This window comes from Suncus etruscus, chromosome 1, assembly GCF_024139225.1.
Source record: "Suncus etruscus isolate mSunEtr1 chromosome 1, mSunEtr1.pri.cur, whole genome shotgun sequence".
In the NCBI taxonomy this organism is placed as follows: domain Eukaryota; kingdom Metazoa; phylum Chordata; class Mammalia; order Eulipotyphla; family Soricidae; genus Suncus; species Suncus etruscus.
In genome coordinates this window covers 29,191,927-29,217,353 of record NC_064848.1, presented here as the reverse complement: position 1 = coordinate 29,217,353, position 25,427 = coordinate 29,191,927, and the positions used below count along the sequence as shown (strand labels likewise).

Below are 25,427 nucleotides of genomic sequence, written 5' to 3'. Positions count from 1 at the left end.
TTATTCATTTAAATAATAATAAAACAACTGAAAATTATCCCAATTCTTTTCTATGTACATGGTGGTGTACTAGCTAGCAAAGATCCAGCATTTAACTGTTTGAGAATTATTGTAGTTTTACTCAAAAATTAATATGTATGTTTCTGATTCTTTTATTTACAATTCATTATGAGCACGCAAGTAAAGGCATCTTTCTAGGTGCTACAAACTCTTCACTGCAATATGTTAATGGTGCCCTCCAGGAATCAATTTAAAGGATAGCAGAACACATAACAAATGCATAGAGAGGAAATGACCAAATATTAAGGGGAATATAGAAGATATGTTTATCATTCTTCATGAAGGGTCTACTATTTATTGAACTTATTCAAAAGAATATAAAGTTTTGAAACATAAAAGAGAAGAAAAACACTTCTGGTAGAGAGAGCATATATAAGTAAGTGCACAGAAATAGGAAGAAATGCATATTATAAAATAATTCTTAACCATTTGGTTGAAATGTAGGATTATCGTGTCCATCCATTTGAGCTGCTATACCAATAAGGCCACAAACTGTTTAAAAATAAATATATTTATTACTATTATATGTTGTGGAGGCTGGGAAGGTCAAGATCAGAGCAACAGCCTGAGGGTAGACTGAGAAGCATTTTTTCTCCTGAATCATGAACAAACAGCAGACATTCTACTCTGTCCTCAGTGAAACAAACATAAAAACTCTGTAAATACTCTTGGCTTAAAAAAAAAAAAAGAATCATATACCCAAGGGTGCTACTCAGGCTGCAGTCGATGTTTTGTCTGCGGAGACCAAAGTTCAAGCCCCTGCACCATCTGGTCACTCAGTAGTAGCCATCCCCGAACACCAAGCCAAGAATAGCACAACCCACAACCAGGAGATCCTCAAAAAATAAAAGCAAACAAAACATGGAAATAAAATTTCTTACTCAAACTATCCTATCAACTAATACCATTTATCTTTTGTGTTTGATAGTCCCACACATAGATTTAGAAGAGTACATTATTTTGATAGCAGTAAATAATAATTAAAAGAGCTATATAAGACTAATGATATTAATTACATTAAATATAAGAAATAGCTCTCTCCTTATGTTCTTGCCAGCCACATAATTCATTGTGTACTTACGTCTCATGACTCCCTACATATTTCACATTAGACAACTATCTTTTTGCCGTAGAAGATTGTGTTGAAAAAAGTAACTGCTCTTCCCATAATTTAATTAACTGTGCCACAAAGTCCTTCTTTATATCCTGGGCAAAGCTATCTCATTCTTGCCTAAGGTTTTCTACTACTTTGCAATCCTCCTAGAAATCTATTGCCTTGCACAAATGTTTTATAGGACATTACTTTAAATTTATTCTTATATTTCTTCTTATAATGTGTACACTTTCATATAGATTAATGCCTATGTTGATCACCAAATTCTAATTTTCACCTATATTCTGGTACACTGATGCTGTCCATCAATTGGTAGGTCTACACTATATTTTACTGATTTAATGAATAAATTGGTGAGCTTTATTTTCTAGTTTTTATTACTTGCTAAACCAGAACATGTTTCTCATAAATATTTCATTAAATACTTCTTCTTCAGTAGCATTTCCAATGTTAAATAATGACTCAAAAATTAAAAATTAAAAAAATAGGGGCCTTCGGATTGCACAGTTAAAGTGTTTTTGCCTTGCATACAGTGGACCTTGGTTATATCTGTGACACCACTGGGCACTGCCAGTGGTACTCCATGAGCACAGAATCTGAAGTAAGCTTGGAGCACCAAAGTAAGGTTGCCACCAATTAAATTTTTATACTTTTCCAATAAAAATGATGTAATGTATTGTTTGCTTACATAAGCAATTAAGATTGTCATCATTTGCCAGAGACCACCACCTGCCAGAGGCTAAGTAGGCATAACTCTGACAAAAGAGGCTTATCTGGTGACTAGGTAGAACAGGCATGGAAGGGAACAACAGGCAGAGTAGGGAAGCCAGAGGCCTTATAGCCAACCCCTAGGCAGAGAGAGGAAGAAAGAAAGAGAGCTGGGTTTGAAATCAATCTCCCCTTCCCTTCCCAAAAGTAAGAATAGAGTTCTCTTATAACCTAGAAATTTCACTTCTTGGCATAAATCCCCTAAATTAAAAACAAAATGTTCAAAATACGTATATATATATATATATATATATATATATATATATATGCGCTAGGTTTTATGAAGCATAGTAAACATATATAGAAATAGCTTAAATGCCTTTTGAAAGATGAATAAATAATGAAGTTATGATATATAACCAAGGCATTCTACACAGCTATAAGAAAAGATAACAAAAAAGAAGAAATACACTTCAATATGGATGGAACTGGAGGCTATCATATATACCTTTAGATATATGGTTTTTAAATGGGCATGGCATTAATTCTGTATGATGCTTTGGGTAGGACAGCCATTCTGATCAATATTCTTTTCCATAAACATGCAATATTGTTTTTATTTTCTGCAATTTTTTTTGTTTGTTTGTGGTTTTTTTTGTTTTTTTTTTGTTTTTGGTTTTTGGGCCACACCCGGTGACGCTCAGGGGTTACTCCTGGCTATGCGCTCAGAAGTCCCTCCTGGCTTGGGGGACCATATGGGACGCCGGAAGATCGAACCGAGGTCCGTCCTAGGCTAGCGCAGGCAAGGCAGGCACCTTACCTCTAGTGCCACCGCCCGGCCCCTTCTGCAATCTTTTACTAATTCTTCCCACAGTGAGTTAATTTTCATGGCTTAGGAAATATTTAGAGGGTTTCTGGAACTACACACAGGGATGCTGGGAGGGACCTTGTGGTGCAAGGAATGCACACCCAAGTGGAGCATGTGCTAGCTAGGTAGACATGCACCTTAGCAATTGTATTATCTTCCACCTGGAAGACAACTTTCTCTATGGCCTGTTACAGTTGTAATACAGAATCCAATTAGATGGAAAGATTGGAGAAAGGAAAAGTCCTGACTTTACCTGAACTTAAGCTGCTAGCTCCAAATTCAAGATTCATCCCACAAAGACTGTGAGGAGACAAGCAATACTGCAAAAAAAAAAAAAAAGGCAAATGAGTTTATTTTAAAATACCAGCATGCTGAAGCTGCACCTCTAGCAGGTGTGACCACTGGTCCATCTCGCATTCCTGCTTTAATACAATTTTAGAATAAATTTTCTCATTCATTAGGCATAAACTGGTTAGTGAAGGGAGAACTCAGAAGCCAGCTAGATAGATTTCATAGATTTTGCTGGCCAGATAAATTTAAGGCCGACATTCCGTTTGGGTGTCTTCAGGTCCCTAGATATAATTAGTCCAGGGTGCAATTAAATTCCTTAGTTTATTGGTGTTCACTTATACTATCTGATCTACCTGTTATTTCTCAGAATGTTCTCTTTATGTCCCATGTCTAAAGCAAAGCATGGGTTACAGAAGCAAAACAGCAGTTAATTCTAAACTTAAATTCTAATATTCCCTTCTAACAAAGCCTCAAATAGCTGCAAGGAACCTGAGAAATGAGTAAAATTGTTTGGGCATAACTAGATTGAATTATCTAAATATAGTCATGATTGCACATCCTAGTTTATAGTTTGTGAAAAACAGCGCACTATATATACACAAAAATTTTCTGTACTTTGCAGTAAATCTTTTACATAGAATTGATGATTATAATTTTTAAAAAATGCGCTGTACCAACAGAAGTTTTTCAATGTTTTTTAAAAGAAAAACACATGAAACAAGTAGAACAATTGCTTTTAGGAATCATAGAAAAGAGAATCAATACTCTTCGTAGAATGATGTGTGTAGCACCTGATTGATTAGATTATATTTTGAAGAGTAAAATAGCATTCTTATCCGAAGGTCAGCAGTCCTATTTAAAGTTTTATTTTTTATCTGTACTGCAACAATCATCCTGTATTAGATACAATACTAGCCCTTGAAAATAAGAAAAGAGAAATATTCCTTGATTCTAAGAAGCACTTGTGAACTTTTTCTAGTTGGATATATTATCTAGCACATCTTTAGAAGTCAAAGCCATATCCTATGGAGGTATAACTTTAAAGTCAAAGTTTATATTTGTTTACCATAAAATGAATTGAAATTAAATATATTTATGCCTCAAATAGATTCTGTGATGAAGAAGGCTCAATGCTTTCAACCCTAGTTATAGTCTCTTTTGCCTCTACTACTAATCTTAAAGCCATCTTTTTTCTTGATTCAAACATACACAGTAATATAGCTGAGTTGAAAGATTCTAGGTATCTAAGCAAAACTCAATGTCTGATCACTTTGAATATCTCTTGAATATTTATTTTTTCTTTGGCTACCCTACTTTTGTTTAAATATAAATCATCATCAAATATTAAATTTAAGACTTTCTTTTATTTGACTTTGGAAGGAAAAAGGAAAATAATCAATAGGAAAAAGGAAAATAATCAATAGGAAAAAAATACAACAGTGAAAGAAAATACTACAGTGAAAGATATGTAAGCCATTATGAAAAAAAAATTGTGTTTTTAATCAGAAATTTTCTTTGACTTACATGTATTATTATTATATCAATTATATTATATGTTATGTTATGTCACTATATTATGTTATATTAGTTTACTTCATTATGTTAATCAATTTTGTCCTTTAAATGAATTCTTACTTTAAAAAAAAAACAACTTTAGTTTGCCCTGAAGAAAAAAAAATAAAATAAAATAAATAAAAGATAAGATAAGGCCTCCAAAATCTTACCACAGGCTGTGTTCTTTACACTGGCTGTATAGAAAGAGGACGTACAGTAAAGGCACCCCATATACACCTCAACACAGGCCCCTTGCCGGGTATGTATTGTGAATTGGGGGACAAAAAAAAAAAGAAAAAATAAATTGCCTCTTTTGGGGAGGTGGACCCACATCTGGTGACCTCAGGGATTACTCCTGGCTATGAGCTCAGAAATCGCTCTTGGCTTGAGGGACCATATGGGACGCCATGGAATTGTACCACGCTCCGTCCTAGGCTAGAATGTGCAAGTCAGATGCGTTATAGCTCGCACCACCACTCTGGCCCTAGATTGCCACTTTATACTACAATAAAAGTGTCTGTGCAAAAAATATTTCAAGAAATTTGAAGACAACTTATATGTATGTATTTGTACATATATTCATAAATATATGCATATATGCTGATATATGTATATTATGTATCAGATATGTATGTATAGAACTGAATATAAATCACCCATCAATTTTTCAGATTAAAGGTAAGTATAATAGCAAATAAAACAAAACTCAATAATCTTACTGGAACTGTGTCTGAATTATTCTTCTGTCAATGCATTATTTTATACCATTCATCAATCATGGTAATCCTGGAAAAGCAAACTAGCTTCTTTTGATATAAATGAAGGAAAATTCTAAGATAGTAAATCCCATTTTTTGACTGGAACAAAACCAAAAACTGAGAGAAAGGATTGACATGTTTAACTGCTCCTGTGAGAGGAACATTTGCAAGAAGTTTTAGAGAAAAGCTTAGAAATCCATTTGTGCCTGTCAATAACATCCACCCTTTCAAGCTAAGGATCCATTAGTAACTAATGGCCAACATCTTATTAATCTGGACAATAGATCTAGCATGGCTATTGCAGGGAAAAAGTGAACTAAGTTTTTGTTGTTGTTTTGTAGTTATTGTCTTATTTTTTTTTAAGATAAAATGTAGGCAGTAAATGGATTTTGGGTTAAAATAAAAATGTCCGCCAGGAGGCAATTTTAGTAATTCCTAAAAAAACATAAATACAAGCAATCTTTCCAGTGATAAATAACTTGACCACTTTTTTTGATCCCTGCTACATTATTAACTTAATGTTACTATGTTACTGAAGGAGGATGATATTAAAAATAAACTAGAGTACCATTGTTCTTATCATGAAGAAATATATTTCCTTATGTTTTTCTAGAGTCCTTGTTCTGTTGTGACAGAAAAGAAACATTAAAATCAATTAAAAGAAAATTATCACATAGATGTATTTTAGTTTGCCACAACAGTGCTATTAAAGGTCAAGGTAAAAGGAAAATTTTGTTTTTCTTTAAAAAATAAACTAAAGGGGGCCGGGTGGTGGCGCTAAAGGTAAGGTGCCTGCCTTGCCTGCGCTAGCCTTGGATGAACCGCGGTTTGATCCCCCGGTGTCCCATATGGTCCCCCAAGCCAGGAGCAACTTCTGAGCACATAGCCAGGAGTAACCCCTGAGCGTTACCGGGTGTGGCCCAAAAACCAAAAAAAAAAAAAAATAAAAAATAAAAAATAAATAAACTAAAGGCAAAAGAATGAAACTTGGATATTTTCAAATTGATGACGATTCTCTTTTTTTCTCCCCATTAGAAACTTTAGGAGATTTTTTAATGTATTTCTTTAAACACCGTGTTTACAAACACGATTGTAGTTTGGTGAAGGGGGGTGTTCTTTGTATAATAATGATTTTCTACATTGATTCTAGGAGTCTTAATTCTTTCCATAACGGGCTCTAGCTGGCTGTCTTTATAAAATGTCATTACTGCCATCTACTGCCCATGTTTGGTATTCCACTTTAAAAATTACTATTCAATACTGTTTGTGACTTTAAAAACCCAAACTTCTGAATTTGAATTTAGCGATAGGTGACATGATAGGTGACATCTTGATATACAAAATTGAATGACTAAAGAAAGTGGAATGAACTCTTATACTAAAATAGAAGTCTTCTGTTACTAAATGAAAGTAAAAATGGGGAGGATGAATTGGTTAAAAAGAGTCCATTGTACTATGAAAGACAGAATTAGATTTTTGGTAGTGAATGTGCTGCAATATATACAGGTTATATTTTAATAATTCAGGCCTGAAATACATTGAAACACAAAATCACTTCAGCAAACAAGTCTTAAAAGAAATAAATTCTCTAGAATACTAAGATTCTGAGGACAGTTTCAGCATGATGTACCATGATGCTTAATATATACATAAGTAATATGTGCTCACTCATATAACATTATTAAGGTGCTATTTTACATTACAAAAATAAATAGAAAAATATACTAATATGCTAGATATAAACTCTTTACGGATAACTGTGAACTAATTATCCTCCTCTGAAATTTATTTTCCCATTAGTTTCCAAACAACTTTCCAACTTTAATTAGCAATTACATTTTCCCTGCTAGAGAAAGACCTAAGACAATAAACTAAGGATATAGATATGTTTATGGTATAGCTGCTTAACAATACTAATAATGATTCCTAAAATGTGATTATGAATCCCTTAATATTTTTATATATGAACTATCCTACAGATGAATAAAGTTCTATGTCCCTGAGTAGACCACAACATAAAATCTTAATTAAAAGCATATAAAAAACAAAGGCTCAGAGATCTAGATGACTGCTAAATAAGTGCTTTAAAATACTTTTTAGTCAATAAAATCTTTTTCATATAAATGTGTCCTGTAACCATATACTACATTCACTAAATCTGTTTCAATCATGAATATTTATAATTGGATAGCTAGTAAGAAAATGATTTGGCTGTCTAAAGCTTGTTGTTAAAATGTGGAGTAAAAACTGTGGTTATGTTCTTTAAAAGTGTGGCTATTTCCAAAATTGACTTTAAGATAAGGACATCTTCAATGACATTTACCTTGTTGACATTAATCTGACAGTTCCTACAATCTGATCATCCATTTAAAGAACACAGTGGTACCAGAAACTGAAAATAATCTAAGTGCACTTTACTGACAAGTGGATAAAGAAGATGTGGTTGCACAGTGGAATTCATTCAGTATTTAAAAAGAAAAGGTGAAATCTACTTTTTTCTTGTATTTTGCTTCTTGTTCAGTGACTTTGTAGCCACCATAAACATAGCATGCTTACCTTGAGACATCAAATGCTTGTAAGAATCTTCAGTTATCAAATACTCTGAAACAAATTCTATTTTAATAAAACTAAGGGGTGACAGTGGGTTTAGTTGAAACAAATATCCTAATAAATTTATGTTAAGCTAATATTTAGCAACTAGAATAATGTTAACTATGTGATCAGCTTCAGAAAGCAATGAAGGAAGAGTCTGCCCTCAGAATGACACCATAGAGAAAATAGCCCAGCTACAAAAAAAAAAAAAAAAAAAAGGAAAATTTTCAGAGGCTGGGACATAACAAAATGCTGTAAAAAATAAAAATTACAAACAAAAAAATTTTAATGTTTTTAAAACAATATTTTTAAAAATAAAAACAAAGTGCTTCCAAAAAAAGCATCAAATATGCTTTGTTTATAAAGGGAATAAAAGGCCTGGGAGATAGAAGTAGCAATTCTAAAATATGTTAATAGATGATGACATTTTTTTAAGTGATAATGTCATCTGTGCACAGATGATGCTATAGCATTTGTGCAAAGGAAAGACTGGTCAAAGAGTGCTAGAGGGGACAGGTCCCAAGGCAGGGAGTGACTCATGAGCTAGGTAACAAGCGATGTCTTGTTTCATCATTTCGAGATTGAATGATCAGGATAGAGGCCAGGCATGGGTGTGACCTAAGAAATTCAGTAAGTCAGCAAATTATTAAAAAAAAACAAACAAACAAACAAAAAAAAAAACGTAGCAGACTTGGCAGAATCCAAATTAGTCTAAGAAGTAAAAATCAAACAAGCAATCCAAAGAAAAAAAATCCCCACAGCAGGAAAATTCATTACAGTAAGTAATTTCTGAAGTTCCATAACCAGAAACCTGGCTCCATGTACATCAGCTTGTAAACAGAAATAAGCACATGTGTTTGGCAAGTGATAAAGTTGGAGAAATTTGAAATGGAAATAGAGACTAGTCACAGAGATCTCTGAATTCTGAGAGATTATTTGGGACTTTAACAAGTTCATAAACTAGTGGAAAACTTATTCTGCCACAGGGATGCTAGAATATTGGAGAACACGGAAGTTAAAGACCATTATGGTGTAAACAAACTGCTTTTGTCATTCTATAACCTACATTTTCCTGGAATAGCTGAAGGGCTCTCCATTTCATTCGCAGCCTTATTTTACAATAGTCAAATACCTTCTTTTTTGAAAGTCAGAACTGCTGCTTGATTTACAACCTCATTGAGCGAAGAGAAATACTTCACAAATGAGAATGCTTAAGGTTACACAGTGGGAAGTTGTTTACTCTTGAGATACAGTAAGATGGTGCTTGGAAGGGGGGATAGTGGAAATCGGGGAGACAGAGAGAATTTATGAGAGAATCTCATAAATCTGTTAGAGTTTAGAATTTAGTAATATTCGCCAAACTGTTTCTTGATAATAAAGAACAAACCTTTAATAAAATTCGAGCAGTTTATATTTTTAATTAAAAAGCAAATAAGAAGGGCCGGAGAGATAGCATGAAGTTAGGGTATTTGCCTTGCATGCAGGACAGTGGTTTGAATCCTGGTATCCTATATGGTCCCCCGAGCCTGCCAGGAGCGATTTCTGAGTGTAGAGCCAGGAGTAAGCCCTAAGCGCTGCTGTGTGTGACCCAAAAACCAAAATAAATAAATAAATAAATAAATAAATAAATAAATAAATAAGAGCAATGTCAATGTCAATTGAGATTAGTTTCAAATATGATTTCTACATTTGTATACATTTTTATTTTATATTCTTTTATTATATGTTTAAGTTTTGTAAATTGATTATCTCTTTGACATTCAAAGTAAATATTTATCTTCTTAAATTCTAAAAACCACCAACAATTCAATTGTAACGTTTGTCAATTTGGAGCATATTCTAATTTTGATTTTTCTACATTAGGAGAAAATAAAATCTTGCTATAGCTATTAATAAATGTAAAAGTAACTATTTTGACAATGTTATCATTTCAGACAATTAATTACACACCAGAAACACTTTTTTTCTTTGATTTTGAGCCACGGTCTGTGGTGCTCAGGTATGACTCCTATATCTGTGCTCAGAAATTGATGAAGGGAAGTGTGCATCTGATGAAAAGGGGTGTGCATTTTATTACTAACATCTTTGTAACCATGTGCTTAAATAAATTATATATAAAATAAAATAAAAAATTAACATGATAAAATAAAGAAATTACTCCTGTCAAGCTCAGGGGGCCATTTGTAATACTTGGAATCTAAACCAGGTCAGTTTTACTGGAAGCCAAAGGTCCTACCTGCTGTGCTAACCCCACCAGAGCACTTTTAATTATACATTGGAAACATTTTCTTGTCCCTTTCGCCTACATTTAAAAAATTTACATAAAAATAATGTACATCATTTACATGAGAAAGCTTAAGTATCTTTATGATATCCTCCAGAGTAAAAAAAAAAAATCCTCATTGCAAGTAGGCATGCAGAAATTTTATATAAAAACATAAGGCAATTTGTGTTAGTCACTATGAATCATCATATTTAATTTCAGTAAGAGAAAATTTTTGTTGATATCAAATTATTTGAACCTGATTGTAAAGTTACCCGTTTTATTTTATTGCTGACTGACTCTATTTACATTTGCAGTTCACTAGCACCCTCATGTGGTAGTGAAGAAAAATTTCTCTTCAAGGAGTTAATGGATAATTTTTTAACCAATCTAATAAAATGTTGTATATAACAAAAAATAGTTTCAAAATAGTATGCAGTTTACATAAGTATGCATAAAAGTTGTGGTAGCCACAAGCCATCTTTAAGAAAACAATCTTATTCTTTCATCGTTAGTAAAATTATACTAGGAGTTTTCTGATTCAGGGACAATTCAGGATTGTATAGCGGGGAGAGCTATTTTTTTTTGTTGTGACTGAAGTTCATTTACACAGAATTATTTACGATACATAGTGACAATGAATGAAGGGCATTCCCACCACCAATGTTATTCTCCTCCACTCTTGTTCCCAGCATGTCTCCCACATCTCCCTCCTTTACCCCCCAGAATCCTACTGTAAATGGTCTCCGCCTTACAGTTTGTTATAGGTTGGGTATCTATTCTGTTTGGTGTTCCAGTCTGGTCATTTTTTTATTTACACTACATGTTCATATGACTGGTCCTGGTATCATTCTTTTTCCCCCTCAACTTATGAGGCTGAATGACTCAAATTATGCTATTCTGAGGTAAAAAGGTTAAGGAAAAGAGGAAAAAAAAATTGGTATCAACTACTAAAAAAAAAAATCACCGAATAATATCAACAAAAGTGAAAAAGAAAGAAAAAAGTGGAAGAAAAAGGAGAAGGAAAATAATATTAAAAAACAAACAAAAATAAAAAACACAACACCAGAAAAAGTGCTGCAGTGGCAGGGTTTGTGTTACCCCCCCCCCTTTTTTTGTATAGGCACAGCAAGTATTAGGGAAGGAAGGAAATTCCTGTGGCCTAAGAGATTCAGGGTTTCTCCACTCCTGAAGCATATTGTCATGGAAACAACCATTGGCTCTGGGGAAGGCTATTTTTTCTTGGTTCGATTCCCCAGCATCCCTTATGGTTCTCCCAGGCTGACAGGAATGATTCCTAAGTGCAGCCCAGTGTGGCCCCAAAGCAAACAAATAAATAAAAGTGACTCTCGATTTTGATTGGACATCATAATACCTGCATAACTAAATGTGATAATATCTATAGACAGTCCTTAGAAGATAACATTTTAAATCTGGGTATATATGTATATATACATGTATATAAAATAAATAAGTATAGCTAATGCTTCAACATTTTACACTAAAATATATACACACAAATTGTTCACTTGGAAGGAAATATATTAAATGAGAGGCGACACTGCACATCAGTAGAAGAGTGAAAATGGAAAATGTTAAATACCCTTCAACACTCCCGGTTCCGTACTGATGTCATGACTATTGGTAGAATTAAAAGGATATCAAAATTAAAAGAATATAATATACATGGATGTATATGGAATCTATTGTGCTGAGTGAAATAAGTCAGAGGGAGAGATATAAACACAGAATGGTCTCACTCATCTATGGGTTTTGAGAAAAATAAAAAACATTTGTGTAATGATTCTCATAGAAAAAATAGAGGAGGACTGGAGGGTCCAGCTCCTGACATGAAGCTCACCACAGGGATCATTTAGTGCAGTCACAGAAATAATTACACTGAGAACTATCATAACAAAATATGACTGAATGAGGGAAGTAGAAAGCATGTCTGGAGTACAGGCCTGTGTGGGGTGGGAGGAAGGACACTTGGGATATTGGTCATTGGAATGTTGCACTGGTGAAGGATTTTATATATATATATATATTATTAAAAAATAAAAAAAGAAAAGAAAAGGCCTCCCAATTCTTACCACAGGCTGTGTTCTTTACACTGACTGTATATAAAGAGGAGGTACAGTAAATGCACCCCATATACACCTCAACACAGGCCCTTTGCCTGGTCTGTATTGTGAATTGGGGGACAGAAAAAAGGATATCAAAAGACTGGTGAGTTCAGTTAGAGAAGTAACTATACTGACAACTATCATGAAAATGGTAGTGAGTGAGAGAAATAGAATGCCTGTCTCAAATACAGGCAGGGGTGGTGGAGGAGGGAGATGGGGGCATTGGTAGTATGAATGTTGAACTGGTGAGGGGAGGGGTGTCCATTTTATAACTGAAATCTAACTACAAACATGTTTGCAATCATGATGCTTATATAATGATATTAATTTTAAAAAACCTTTAGTAATATATATATACATATATGCATATATACATATATATACATATATACATATATATATGGGGCCAGAGAGATAGCATGGAAGTAGGGCGTTTGCCTTTTATGCAAAAGGATGGCGGTTCGAATCCTGGCATCCCATATGGTCCCCCGAGCCTGCCAGGAGCGATTTCTGAGTGCAGAGCCAGGAGTAATCTCTGAGTGCTGCCTGGTGTGACCCAAAAGCCAAAATATATATATAAAGGAGAATGTCAAGGTTTTTTCTCCTAAAGGTTGGATGGAATTATTTAACTACATATGGAATGTGTTATGGACTGGTCCATGCTCACTCATAAAACTGCAAAATAGAGAGAAATCATATGCAGAGGAAATTAGAAGTGTTAAGTCCAGAACTCAGAATCTGCCACCCAAAAGACCACCAGGAGACAAGCAGTAATATAAATAATTGCAAGGGAGTTTATTTGAGCATGCTGGTGTCCAACATCTCCAATAAATGAGTACCCCGAGAATGGTTCACAGACCAGATTTGAAGAGTACCTAAGGCTTAGACCAGAGGATTCCAGCCACAGGGTATTGGTCTTTTAAAGGTATTGGTCCTTGGGTTAGAGAGGTGGTGCTAGAGGTAGGCGTCTACCTTGCAAACGCCAGCCTAAGACAGAACACAGGTCGATCCCCCGGCATCCTATATGGTCCCCCCAAGCCAGGGGCAATTTCTGAGCGCATAGCCAGGAGTAACCCCTAAGCGTCAAAACGGGTGTGGATATATATATATATCCTTAATATATATATATCCTTAATATATATATATATATATATCCTTAATACACGGTTGGGCTAGGATTGTTTGTAGTTCAAATGTAGCATTAGACAGACAGTTAGGTGGGCTGTGGAGCCCCAGACCCAGGATGTGGTGTTTTCCGGCTATCTGTCCGTTGTTGCAGACCCAGGGTGCAGTTGTCATATGGGCATCTGTTTGCTGCTGTTTAGCCTTGTATGGATATATTTCCTGGCAATTACTCCTAGAGTGTGGTTCCAGGAACTGGCTGTTCTTCTGGGCCTAGTCTTTATACCTTAAAACTAAAGCCTGTGATGGCTGTTCTTAGGCTCACAACAAAGCCAGGTTTACAGTAGTTAACTTCCTTAAGCAAGCAGAGTACAGAAGCCAAAGCAATGTATGTTATCTCTAAGCAAAGGCACACCACATTCTAACATCAACATTTAGGTTACAGTTAATTCTAAATCTTAGATCCTAACTGAATGACTATATTTTCCTATACCATTACTATTTAATTACACAATGTCAGGTCTCCTGTTGAAATCAAGCCTAAGCAAATGAACGAGTGTTTATTTTTAAGGTTCTTAAGTACTTAGTTCATAGATTGAAATATTTAGGAATAATTGGCCTTTATACTTTGGATGTGCTTTCTGAAATTTTGGTCCATGTGCGAATGCCAACATTTTAAAATAAAACTCTGATTTTACTGCCATAGGCACCTAAAATATTCTGCAGCACATATTAATGAGATGAAACATAATTGAATGTCAGCAGATATGGTGATTTATAAAGTACTTCAGATGCTGTATATAATAAAATCCCTTGGCTCTGAATCCTAATATTTGATGAAACATGATAGTAGCTTTATTTCCATAGTCAACTTGACCTCGAACATTGTATGATTCTTATAATGGACTGCTTTACCCAGTTTCTACCTATAACTCAAGTTTCATCTGCAATGAAAATATTTCACACTTTGACTTTTAGCTCTTTTATTTGCTTCCTTCAACTATATGATATGTATTCAAGGTAATAAATGATTGTCTTAGTAAATATATCAAAATGGCATACATCTTGAGTGTAAACTCTGTGAGAGCAGACACCTGGAAGGAATGGCATGTACCTCCCTGATATTGTCCATACCGGAAATATTTTATGGACCTTTTTCTTGTCTACTTCTTTCTATGTTGATAGAATGGCTTTCAAATATTGTCTTTTATAGGAAAAATTTGCTTTGTGTGGGGCTGCAGAGATTATACATTGGGTAATGCAAGGTTAGATCCCTGACATCCTATATCCTAAATGGTCCCTGGAGTTTTCTAGGAGTGATCCTACAATGCAGAGCTAAAATTAAATATGCCTTGAGCATGGAGGTGGGTAAAGAGGGTCAGGAGGGTGGCTGGGGAGTGGGGGACAGTGACCCTCACACAAAGAAAAGCAAATCCTAAACTACCTTTGCTTTGGATGATAGATGTGTTATATTGTACTAGGAGATATTTGTACCAAAAAGTAACCATGATTGCTGTAAGCTAAATAAAGACCAATTTAAAATAAAATTGTGAGACAATATAGCTTCTCTCCAAATTTATAATAAAGTCAAAACTCTTAATTGGAGATCAAAATTAGAGATGCCAAATAAAAGTTGGACATAATATAGGTCACAAGTCATCATGATATCTCAACTGCCATATTTTGCTCATGTTGGTATGTTCAGAAACAATTTAAAGGGAAGAACTTAGAGATTGTTCAACAAAGATTTAATCTCAAAGAGAGGAAAGGGGCTATCCCACAAGAATAATAGCCCTATGGCATGGCAATAGGGAAGGCAACTCATAAATTGGGTGTCCGAAAGCTTTTCAGGATATCTGGAGTACTAAACTTGTTTTCTTTTTTCTGTAACCTCACTATAGTCAATAATGTAGAAATGTGGCCTTGTTTTCACTCCCTGCTTTTATGTAAGAAAGGTATAAAATATGGGGCCGGCGAGGTGGCGCTAGAGGTAAGGTGTCTGCCTTGCAAGCGCTAGCTAAGGAAGGACCACGATTCGTTTGATCCCCCGGCGTCCCATATGGACCAAGCCAAGCCAAGCCAGGGGCAACTTCTGAGCACTTAGCCAGGAGTAACCCCTGAGCATCAAACTGGTGTGGCCCGAAAAAAAAAAAAGTATAAATATGTATTGATAGATAACTGAGGGCTCTTGTGTCTCTTTAATCCAGGAGTCCTAAGCACTGAGCTCTGCTAAACTCTATTCTTTAACTATCTCTGGTGTCTCCATGTCTCTGTGGGCCCCAATCTAACAAACTCATATAAAAGGTATATCTTTAATTACTTTAAATACTATTATATTAATATCCTTAATTATTTAAAATGTCTTTAAGCTATCAAAAGTGAATTTCCCAAAATATTTAAGTAATTTTAGCATTTGGAGTATGGTTATTCAAAATGTTTGATAAAACTCTCAATTAAACTGTTTGTGATACTATAGTTAAACAAAATTATAATAAAGATATAATTATCAGAGCTGTAACATATACAGGATCTGAATGGGTATGTTTCATAATTTTACAATTCAATTAATTTTTGCAAACTGAACATATGCAAGTAGCCAATATATGAACAGAAAAGAAAGCATTACCAAGTTAGTAGAGTTTTTAAAGCTACAGCAAAAAGTTGCATTTACATATTTATTAAAAACAATTCAAAAGCAACAAAATAAGAAAGGATACAGTTGAGTTTTAAAAATAAGTTTTAGGAAGACGCTATCCCAGGCCCCTTCCTAGGATCAGCGCAAAGACCAGGACCACCAAACACAGAAGACGGATTAAAATGACACTGAGGGAACAGAACTTCTAGATCCACAAAGAAAGACATAATCATAAGTTCAACTCCTTGATTTGTGCAGATACCGAGACCTCTAGATACAGAGGTCTGATGTTATCACCCAGGACAGAGCAGAAGTCTTCCATACACCACAAAAGCACCAAGGGGCGAGTAAATAAACCTGAAAGGTGTCTATAGTTAATCCCATGACAATATACTTCAAGGGTGGAGAAACCCTGTATCTCTTAGGCAAAGGAAATTCCTTTTCAAATGACCCCAGTATTTACTGTGCATCTGCAGGAGGGGGGAAAAAAGGCACAAAACAATTTTTTATTATTATTTACTTATCTATTTTTTTGTTGATTTCATTGTTGTGGTTTGGCTATTGAAGTGGATGTCTCCATTTATATTTATTTATTTATTTTCTTCTTTTCTTATGTGCTCTGCCACATTTTTTTATCTCAATACCATGGCTTTTATATGGTGCTTACCCTTTTGTTTTGTTTGTTTATTTGTTTGGAATGCTCACTGGATATTTTATTTGACAGTTCTTTATGTACTGTTGTGTTTCACTTTCTTTTTCCCCTTCCTCTCTCAAACCAAGAATGAAAGCCTCTAGAAGGACTCCGCCCATTTCTGGAGTATCTGATTATTTTTTCTTTTTTTTTCTCTCCAGGTTATTACTTTTCTCTTCTTCAAACAAAACCACATAACTTGAACTATCTAGTTCCGCCTCCCAATTTGGGGGGGGGTAAGGGAGGTACCAAGACCAAATAGGTGTAAGACCACTAAGTAGTAAGCTAGGCACAGAGGGGACCACTTATTCTAGCAGCCCCTGGGGTAAGGGAAGAGGATATGGGAAGAAGGACGGGAACGGAGGTGGAGCGAGGACAATTTGGTGATGGGAATTCCCCTGATTTTATGTTAATATGTACCTAAAATATTATTGTCACAATATGTAAGCCACTATAATTAAAATAAAAATTATATTTAAAAAAAACAAAAAAAAATAAGTTTTAGTTCATTTTATTACAAAATAATAAAATCTCTAATGTAATAAAACAGTCAGTGGGATGTTTTCAATAAGCATGTGATGGCTACTTTTATAAGTTTATAATTTTATAATTAATATTACATATAAAGATAATTGAGAGACATTAAAACTTAATAACTTTGGGGAGCCATAAATAGCACAATAATAAAGGTATTAGATCAATCTGCAGTACAGAAAAAATAAGTAAAAGTTAGTATATATGCCATTCATTTTTATACATTAAACATACATAAATTAAATTTAATGTCTATCTTAGTTCTTCATTGTGATTCTGTGGAGTAAAATTAAACTGTAATTCTGACTGTAATCATAAACTGTAGTATTCTGACTGAGTCCAAGTCAGAATCACATGATTTGGTTGTCCAAAAGTCAGTTTTACATAAAAACAAATACTTCCCAAGATATCTAAAATAACTTTGTCACAATATAAGATGGTAGAGAACTAACCTGGGTTGGACAAGTGCAAGCCAAACACGCTATCCACTCAGGCCTCACCATGTGACATCTTCAAGTAATGCAATTAATAAATTTTGAAATTCTACTTGTTTTAGAAAATGTAATTATGATATTTTCATGCATATCTGTTCTGTAAGATTAGGAGAAGTAAAGATATATGCTAACTTCAAAGACAAAACAAGATAAAAAATAAACATTATCATGACTAAATAGGGCATTAATAGCTTTGCATTAGTGTTGTATTTTCAATCTAAACTGTAAAAAATAATTCAAAACTGTAATTAGGGAAATAAAAAAATTTAAGAACAGGAAAATTCAAACTATGAAAAATAAAATCTCAAGAAAAAATTGTCAAAGCTAATTTTGAAGAATTAAAATATTTACAGAAAGAATGGCATGAAGTTTTAGTAATTTTCTTAAAATAAAATTTTCCACCCTAAAATATTATGATTGTTCATAATCTATTACAATTTTTGTCTATAATCAGCTTCGTAGGAATATATATATAATCAGAAAAAATTAGTCAATTATTATTTTTTAAAAGTTCAGGAAAACTTAGTGATAATTGGGATTAGCAGAATTGTGAATTGTTCAGAGAAAAAGTAACATTCATTAGATTTATATAAAAATTCAGGGAATACTTTTGTGTGTTCTCTTTAAAATTCACTGAAATTCAAACAATTCACTCACATAAAGCTTTATATTTATGCATGCATTCTGAGTAATTAACTGAAGTGAAATGCATATATTTCTAATCTTGTATGCTGTGATTAAGATAGAAATAAAGTCAAACATCAAGCTAGATTACTTCTTTAGCAAGAAGAGGCAGAAATATCTCTACAGCTGTTTGGCTCATTTTAATTGTATCTTATTCTCTACTATCATGTGTTTAAGTCAATCACTATTTTTTCCTATTAAAAAATATGAGAATTTACTCATCAGCCTGTTAAAAGAATGACAATGTACTTCAACACTTTTTGCCAGTAATATTAGTTTTCTTACTCTTAAAAAAGAAATATGAAAATGCACTAATCAGATTGTAAAAAAAATGTAATGCATTTAAATACACTTCACCAGTAATATTAGATTAAAGAAACAAAAGATATTATTGTCTTCATGAAGAGTTTTCTCACAGAGCTTAACTCTATTATCAAATTTATCCACATGATTCCTTCTGATTTCTTTAACTCCTTTATGTGAAAATAATAAGTAACAGAACAGTACTGACATTTTTATGTGAAGTAAAATTCAACTAGTGATCCATAGAAAATGACATTACCTTTCTTTCCCTTCAGTTACCACTTTCCCCTCCAATTGGGATAAAAATTCTAAAACCATACTCTTGTTCCAAAAAATAAAAGACAGACTCACTCCAATTTTTGGTTTGTTAGTCAGAATTGCTACTATTAGTAGAAAGGTACAATTTGATTGATAGAATAAGATAAGTAATAGCAAAATAAGACCAGTCATTGTCTCAAAATAATAAATGATATGACAAAAAGCTGGGTTTTTTAATTTTTATTTTGATCATATTGGCTTACATATCTTTCACAGTAGTATTTTAGGTACATATTGACATTGAATCAGGGAAATACCCATCACCAAATTTGTCCTCCCCCCATCCCCATTCCATTCCTGCAACCCATATCCCCACCATCACCCCCCGGGCTGCTAGGTGGTCCTAGCAGCTGTTTATTGAAAGTCAATGTTACTATTCTAGGAAATTCATTCTCTTGTGGTTCAGTTAGCCAAGAGAGATGTGACCTGAACAGATGAGAATAAATTAAAATTTGACATTTCATAGATATAAAGCCCTTTGTTTGGGTATCTCAAAATGCTGCAAGAAGTACTTGTCCTTGTCATTTTTTCCTATTTGTTGCATATTTAAGAATTCACATGATTTCAATCTATTTTTATGGGCCTATAAGTTAATAACAAAACAAGATTTCAGACTCTCAGACTTCAGAATTCTGTAAGTGATGGAAGTACTGGTGGTCCAAGTTCAGTTATAAAGGAAGAGAAAAGTATGAATCCAGTGTCAAAATAACTGAATTCTACAATTTACTAAACTTGGGAAAAAATTATGTGTATATTATAGTAAGGGGAGGTGAAAAGTAATCCAGCAAAAGTAATCTAGCAGAGAAACTGAAAATAAGATGTCTTTATTATTGGTTAAATCAAATATTTAACAGTTTGTCCAAGTTTTAAAATGCTAATTACAAAATCAACTCAAATGGCAGCATAAAAAAAACTCAATGGAAAAATAGGTAGAGGCAGGAAAACACAAAAACAAAAATTAAATTATCTTATGACATTGTATAATTGAAGTATTGTTGCAGAAAATGCATTTATTCATACAACAATATATGTGTTACTGAAAATTCTAAATTATAAAACATGTCTGATGTGATAGCATAGAGATCATTGGAACATACTTTGCCTACACATGACTTCTATTTGATGTTCAAGTACTTTGCTCCTCAAATATCAACAGGTAGAGCCCAGGAAGTCATTGATAATCACTGAGTGTGTTCCCCATAACCTTTGGAAGAGGAGGGCCTGAAGAGTGTCCTTGGGGAAATGAAACACTGATATTCTTTTATCACATAAATAAGGATGGCACCAGGTCCCCTAATCTCTACTTAAAAGGTCTTCTAATAGTGAAACTTAATAATTATTAAAAAAAATCCTATATTCTATCACATGATACAAGATAATTTATAATAGTAATTGATGATATTCATATATAGTATTAATATATAGCTACAAAATCATATTCCAGAAGAGTCCCAAAAGCATTTCCTGAAAGCATTATATTCATGACTTAAGTATATCTTCTAAATTTTACAATAAATATGTATTACTCATTATAAAGATATTTTAACTTCATTCACTTGACTTTGGTTTCCTCCTGGCATTAAAATAACTGTGTGAATAACTTTACCTGCCCTTCCAATGAAATATCCATGAAAAAGTAACAAAATATAATTTCTCACTTTCTTTCTTAAAAATAAATTTATTATTTGGAAGGCTGAGTTCAAGTAATCCAGCAGTCACTGTCACAGAGAAAGGAGAAACTTAACATACACTAAGGTAAAGAACCAGGAGTATCAAGAACAAAGTAATTTTTATTTGGTTTTCACATGAAAGAATTTAATAGTAATGAACAGCCAGAAATAGAAGAGTTAATTTAACAACTATACCAGGCATTAAAAAAGCAAGCAACAGGGGCCCGAGTGATGGTTCAGGGGGCCGGAGTGATGGTTCAGAGATAGGGCTTTTGCCTTGCATGCCGCTGACCCAGGATCTTGGTTCGACCCCCCAGTGTCCCATATGGTTCCCCAAACCAGGAGCAATTTCTGAGCACAGAGCCAGGAGTAACCCTGAGCATTAGCATGGTGTGGCTCAAAAAGCAAAAAAAAAAAAAAAAAAAAAAAAAAGCTAGCAATAGCTCCAAAAAAGAGAATTTTGGGGATATGTTTCTAAAAAGCCAGTGTGGTTAGTGGGTTAAGAGAATGGGACAAAATGCAACTTGGGAAGCAGATAGATATCCAATTGCCCTTGCCCTTCTACATTATAGTGAGAGGGAATGCCACCTAGAGTGTCACTCAAATGCAGATTTTAGAAGAAAGAATTTACAGAAAATTTCAGACCAAGAGAACTTTGTTTCTTCTCTTTGGAAATTGGAACATTAGTGGAGGTAGAGACTGTTTTTCTTTAGAAAAGGAAAGGATAACAATTTAACCTCCCTTCATTATTTAGAAGGCAATTACATAGAAATATTTACTCCTTTTTAACAGAAAATATTAAAGTTCAGAAAGATTCTTAGCCAAATATCACATTTAAAAAAAACAAACATGAAATTTTGTGTTTTTTTTTTTTTTTTGGCATTTGTTTCAAATGCTAGAGAATAAAAATCAAATAGTCACATCAGTAGTTCTCAAATACGTTTCTCAATGTTTCCATTGCTTTCACATCTAGATTTGATAACTACCAAGTCTGATATCCTGAGAGTCCATGATAATCAAACAAAATGATCAATATTGTTATTTTTATCTCAATAGTTTTGTCAAGATTTTTTTTTAGTTTTGTCAAGATTTATGATTGATAATATTCTGTTGAGAATACCTCATCACAATGAGCTACCATTGCTTTAACTGTCATTTCACAGGGGGGATTTAATGTACCTCTACTGTTAATTTTCATCAACTTGAGAATTTCAATAATACTTATAACCACAGACTTCTTCCATATTTTACATACAATATTAATGATAAATTTTAAATGAATTATTGCTAGGTGCTTTAGGAATACTGGATGTGAGAATCTTTTTATTCATATTACTTTTGAAATACTTCTGAAATGCCTATTTAACCAGGAAATTTACCTGATATTCCATTTACTAGAAAAACCAATGCTTTCAACAAATGATGGCATCATTTTAATTTACACAAAATAGAAATTTAAGTGCTGCTTAAGTTCATTGACAGCTAAATTGGAGCACAAATAAAGGAATAAAGATTTGAATCCCTTTCCACTAACTACTGAAAAGTGTCTTTATTTTAAACGGGATAATCTTTATTTTCTAACAATTTAACATGAAAACTTCGTGGTATACAATTGATGCAATTATGCCTTTATTAAGTATATCATCCTACATCTTCTGTTCATTACGTAAATATGCCTCCTCAAAGAGCAATTAGTGGCCTGTAAAGAGGATGGACTGATTTTTCTGTTAGGCAGGTAGAAAAGTCAATTATTCTAGGCTTTGCATCAAATAGCTTTTGATTTGGTGCCTGATATCAATTGTTTTTAAGTGTGTGAATGTTATGTTATTTCGTGTGCCTAAACCACAAATGGCCCCTGGAAAGACCTCTTACCATTAACAATAAAACTTGCAGAGGAAAATTCATAAACACTCAAGGAGGGTAGTGTTTGTACTGCCTTTTGATGGGTGTGTTTTTGCGCTGTGGGATAGAAGACAGTTTAAAAGAGCACTGCGTGAAAAAAGAAGTGACTGACCGCAGCTTGCAAGCCTGCTTCAGTGAAGCAGAGGTTTCTACAGCTCCTCTCAGCAAAGGGGAGGTTTCTAACGGTCCCCTGCTGACTTCACAGCCTGCACCCAGCAGCCACAGTGGAAACTTACCGGTGTGATAATAATCACTTAAGAGTAAGACTGTGGTGCAGACCCTTTTCCCCCACACTAGAAACCCCCTGAGGAAAGCTTTATCCCATGGAGAGATTCAGAAACTTGAAATACATGAAAACAGGTGTGCATTGCCCTGACACTTAGAAAACTGGGTCTAATAGCTTTTTCCCTCTTTACATCCTTCTAGTACAAGAATAGAGCATAAGCAAAATGTGACCAGAATTTTGGCATTTAACTTATAAATGTAATAAAACAGTTACTGAGAATATTTTAAGGAGTAAAAATGAATAATCTTTGTTAAAAGTAGGGGGAAGTACATTTTGTGTGAAATAATAAACTGCCATACATTAACATTCATGCCTCTGGACTATGGAATATCAGATAAAATGGGAACCATGCATTTTGATATTAAATATTTGCATTCTTTGCATTTGATGTACACATCATGAAGTAAATGTAATTATTTTTAATAATTTTTATTGTGATCAAAGTGAATAACAAATCTTTCACAGTAATATTTAAGTTACATAGTGACAATGAATCAGGGCCATTTCCACCACCAGGGTTGTCCTCTCTCTATCCCTTTTCCCAGCATGTGTCCCATATTGTTTTAAAAAGTTACTATAAATACTTTTCTCTAATGAAGGTGATCTATGTTTTCTAAAAACTGTTATAATTTTTGCAAGTAAATTGTACAGTTTAAATCAATGTACAAAGGACAGTATTTTCAAGAATAAACAATCTGTGGATCATTAAATTCAGAAAGGTTATTGTCAATTAAATTCAACATTTGGACATCATTTTCCAAATTTCAAAGTGCTTTCTTCACTCATCACTATATTTTATGTAGAAATATACCTCCAAGTTATCATACTAATTTTAAGTTATAATACAATCAAGCAAATATTAAACTATCCACATTCAAGAAAATACCACAAAAATTAAAAATCTTTTCTCTTTACACCAATCATTGAATGATGTACAATAGAATATCTTAAAAGCTAAATATTTTTACCATGATCAATCATTTACTCTGCAGAGAAAAATTAATGAAAAATACATTAAGAAATAGAACACACATTCACATGCAGGTGAAATTGGTGCTAAACTCTTCGATGTCAAGATATTCTATACATTTTCTTGTACATTTTCCAGTGATGATCGCCATGCCCCAATGATAACAATACAGAAAACAGGCATAATTTGAAAAAACATAAAATCAAAAACTATGAGTAGAAAAATCTTACATTTAAAAAAAATTTAACTTTTCATTTGGTAAATATTCAGACAAAGCAAATATGTTTGGTGATGAAGCATTTTTATTTGTTTTTTTGTTTTGTTTTGTTTTTTGGGCCACACCCATTTGATGCTCAGGGTTTACTCCTGGCTAAGCACTCAGAAATTGCCCCTGGCTTGGGGGGATCATATGGGATGCCAGGGGATCGAACCTCGGTCTTTCCTTGGCTAGTGCTTGCAAGGCAGACACCTTACCTCTAGTGCCACCTCGCCGGCCCCATAAGCATTTTAAAAGTAAATGATCTATTTCTTCGATTTCAAAATTTAAAATTGACATGGCTACCTGCAAATGATAAGCTGCAGTAATGAACTGATCTTGCACCATATGGCAGTGTGAATCTAAATTGTGTTTTTCCTAGCATAAAGTCACCATGGTAAAGTGAGTATTTGAGTTATAAATATTTAGTGTCACTCAACAATTTTTGATTTTCTAAAAGTTAGACATTAGAAAAATTATATAAAACTCAAAATTTTAGAGGAAAAAGTGAGTTCTACTCAAATAAACTCCTATTTATTTTGTTTTTGTTTTGGATTTTGGGTCACATCTGATAGTATTGAGATTACTGAGATTACTTCTGACACTGTGCTCAGAAATTACTCCTGGTAGGTCAGGGGACCTTATGGATGCAACATCCTACTTGCTGGGCTATTGCTTTGATCCTATAAACTAATTTTTAACTCAATCATACATAAACTAATAAATTTATGTATGTGATTTTATACATGTTAATTCTTTCAGAAGAATTTAAGATAGCTCAATCATCACAACGAGAATCTTATAAACAACGAAGAAGAGGCTTATGCTCTCTATCAATATACATAGACACAAATAATGCATACACATATTAATAAGTTAACAGGATTCTGTAGCTAGGCCAGGAATAGAATCCAGGTTACATATTTTAGACTAGTGCCTCTGGTTTTTACACATTTTATGATACTTACCCATATGCTTTAAAAGGACACAGCTTTCAATGAAGAGAGCAGCGGGAGATAATTTGTATAACCTTAGAACCAAATCAAACTCTGTAGACTCAAGTGCCTGATGCCCTCCTATCTTTAAAACCCACCACCTATTTATTCGTGGCTTCAAATCATGTTTTTCTCCTTTCTGCCTCTTTGTTCTGTAATTTCCCTAACTCGAAAGAAACGTGTTACTTTCAAGGACAATAAAGCTGAGAGCCACTCATTGTGTTCCAGACACC

At 33.7% G+C, this 25,427-nt stretch overlaps 2 non-coding genes across 2 annotated transcripts; both read left to right on the top strand.

Moving 5' to 3' along the window:
* Nucleotides 1-4,748: 4,748 nt before the first annotated feature.
* Nucleotides 4,749-4,881, top strand: LOC126032282 (small nucleolar RNA SNORA51). The gene has a single exon (XR_007503841.1). It is a non-coding gene; the product is annotated as a small nucleolar RNA SNORA51 (small nucleolar RNA).
* Nucleotides 4,882-12,284: 7,403 nt separating this feature from the next.
* On the top strand, nucleotides 12,285-12,417 carry LOC126031162 (small nucleolar RNA SNORA51). The gene has a single exon (XR_007503245.1). It is a non-coding gene; the product is annotated as a small nucleolar RNA SNORA51 (small nucleolar RNA).
* The last annotated feature ends 13,010 nt before the right edge of the window (nucleotides 12,418-25,427 follow it).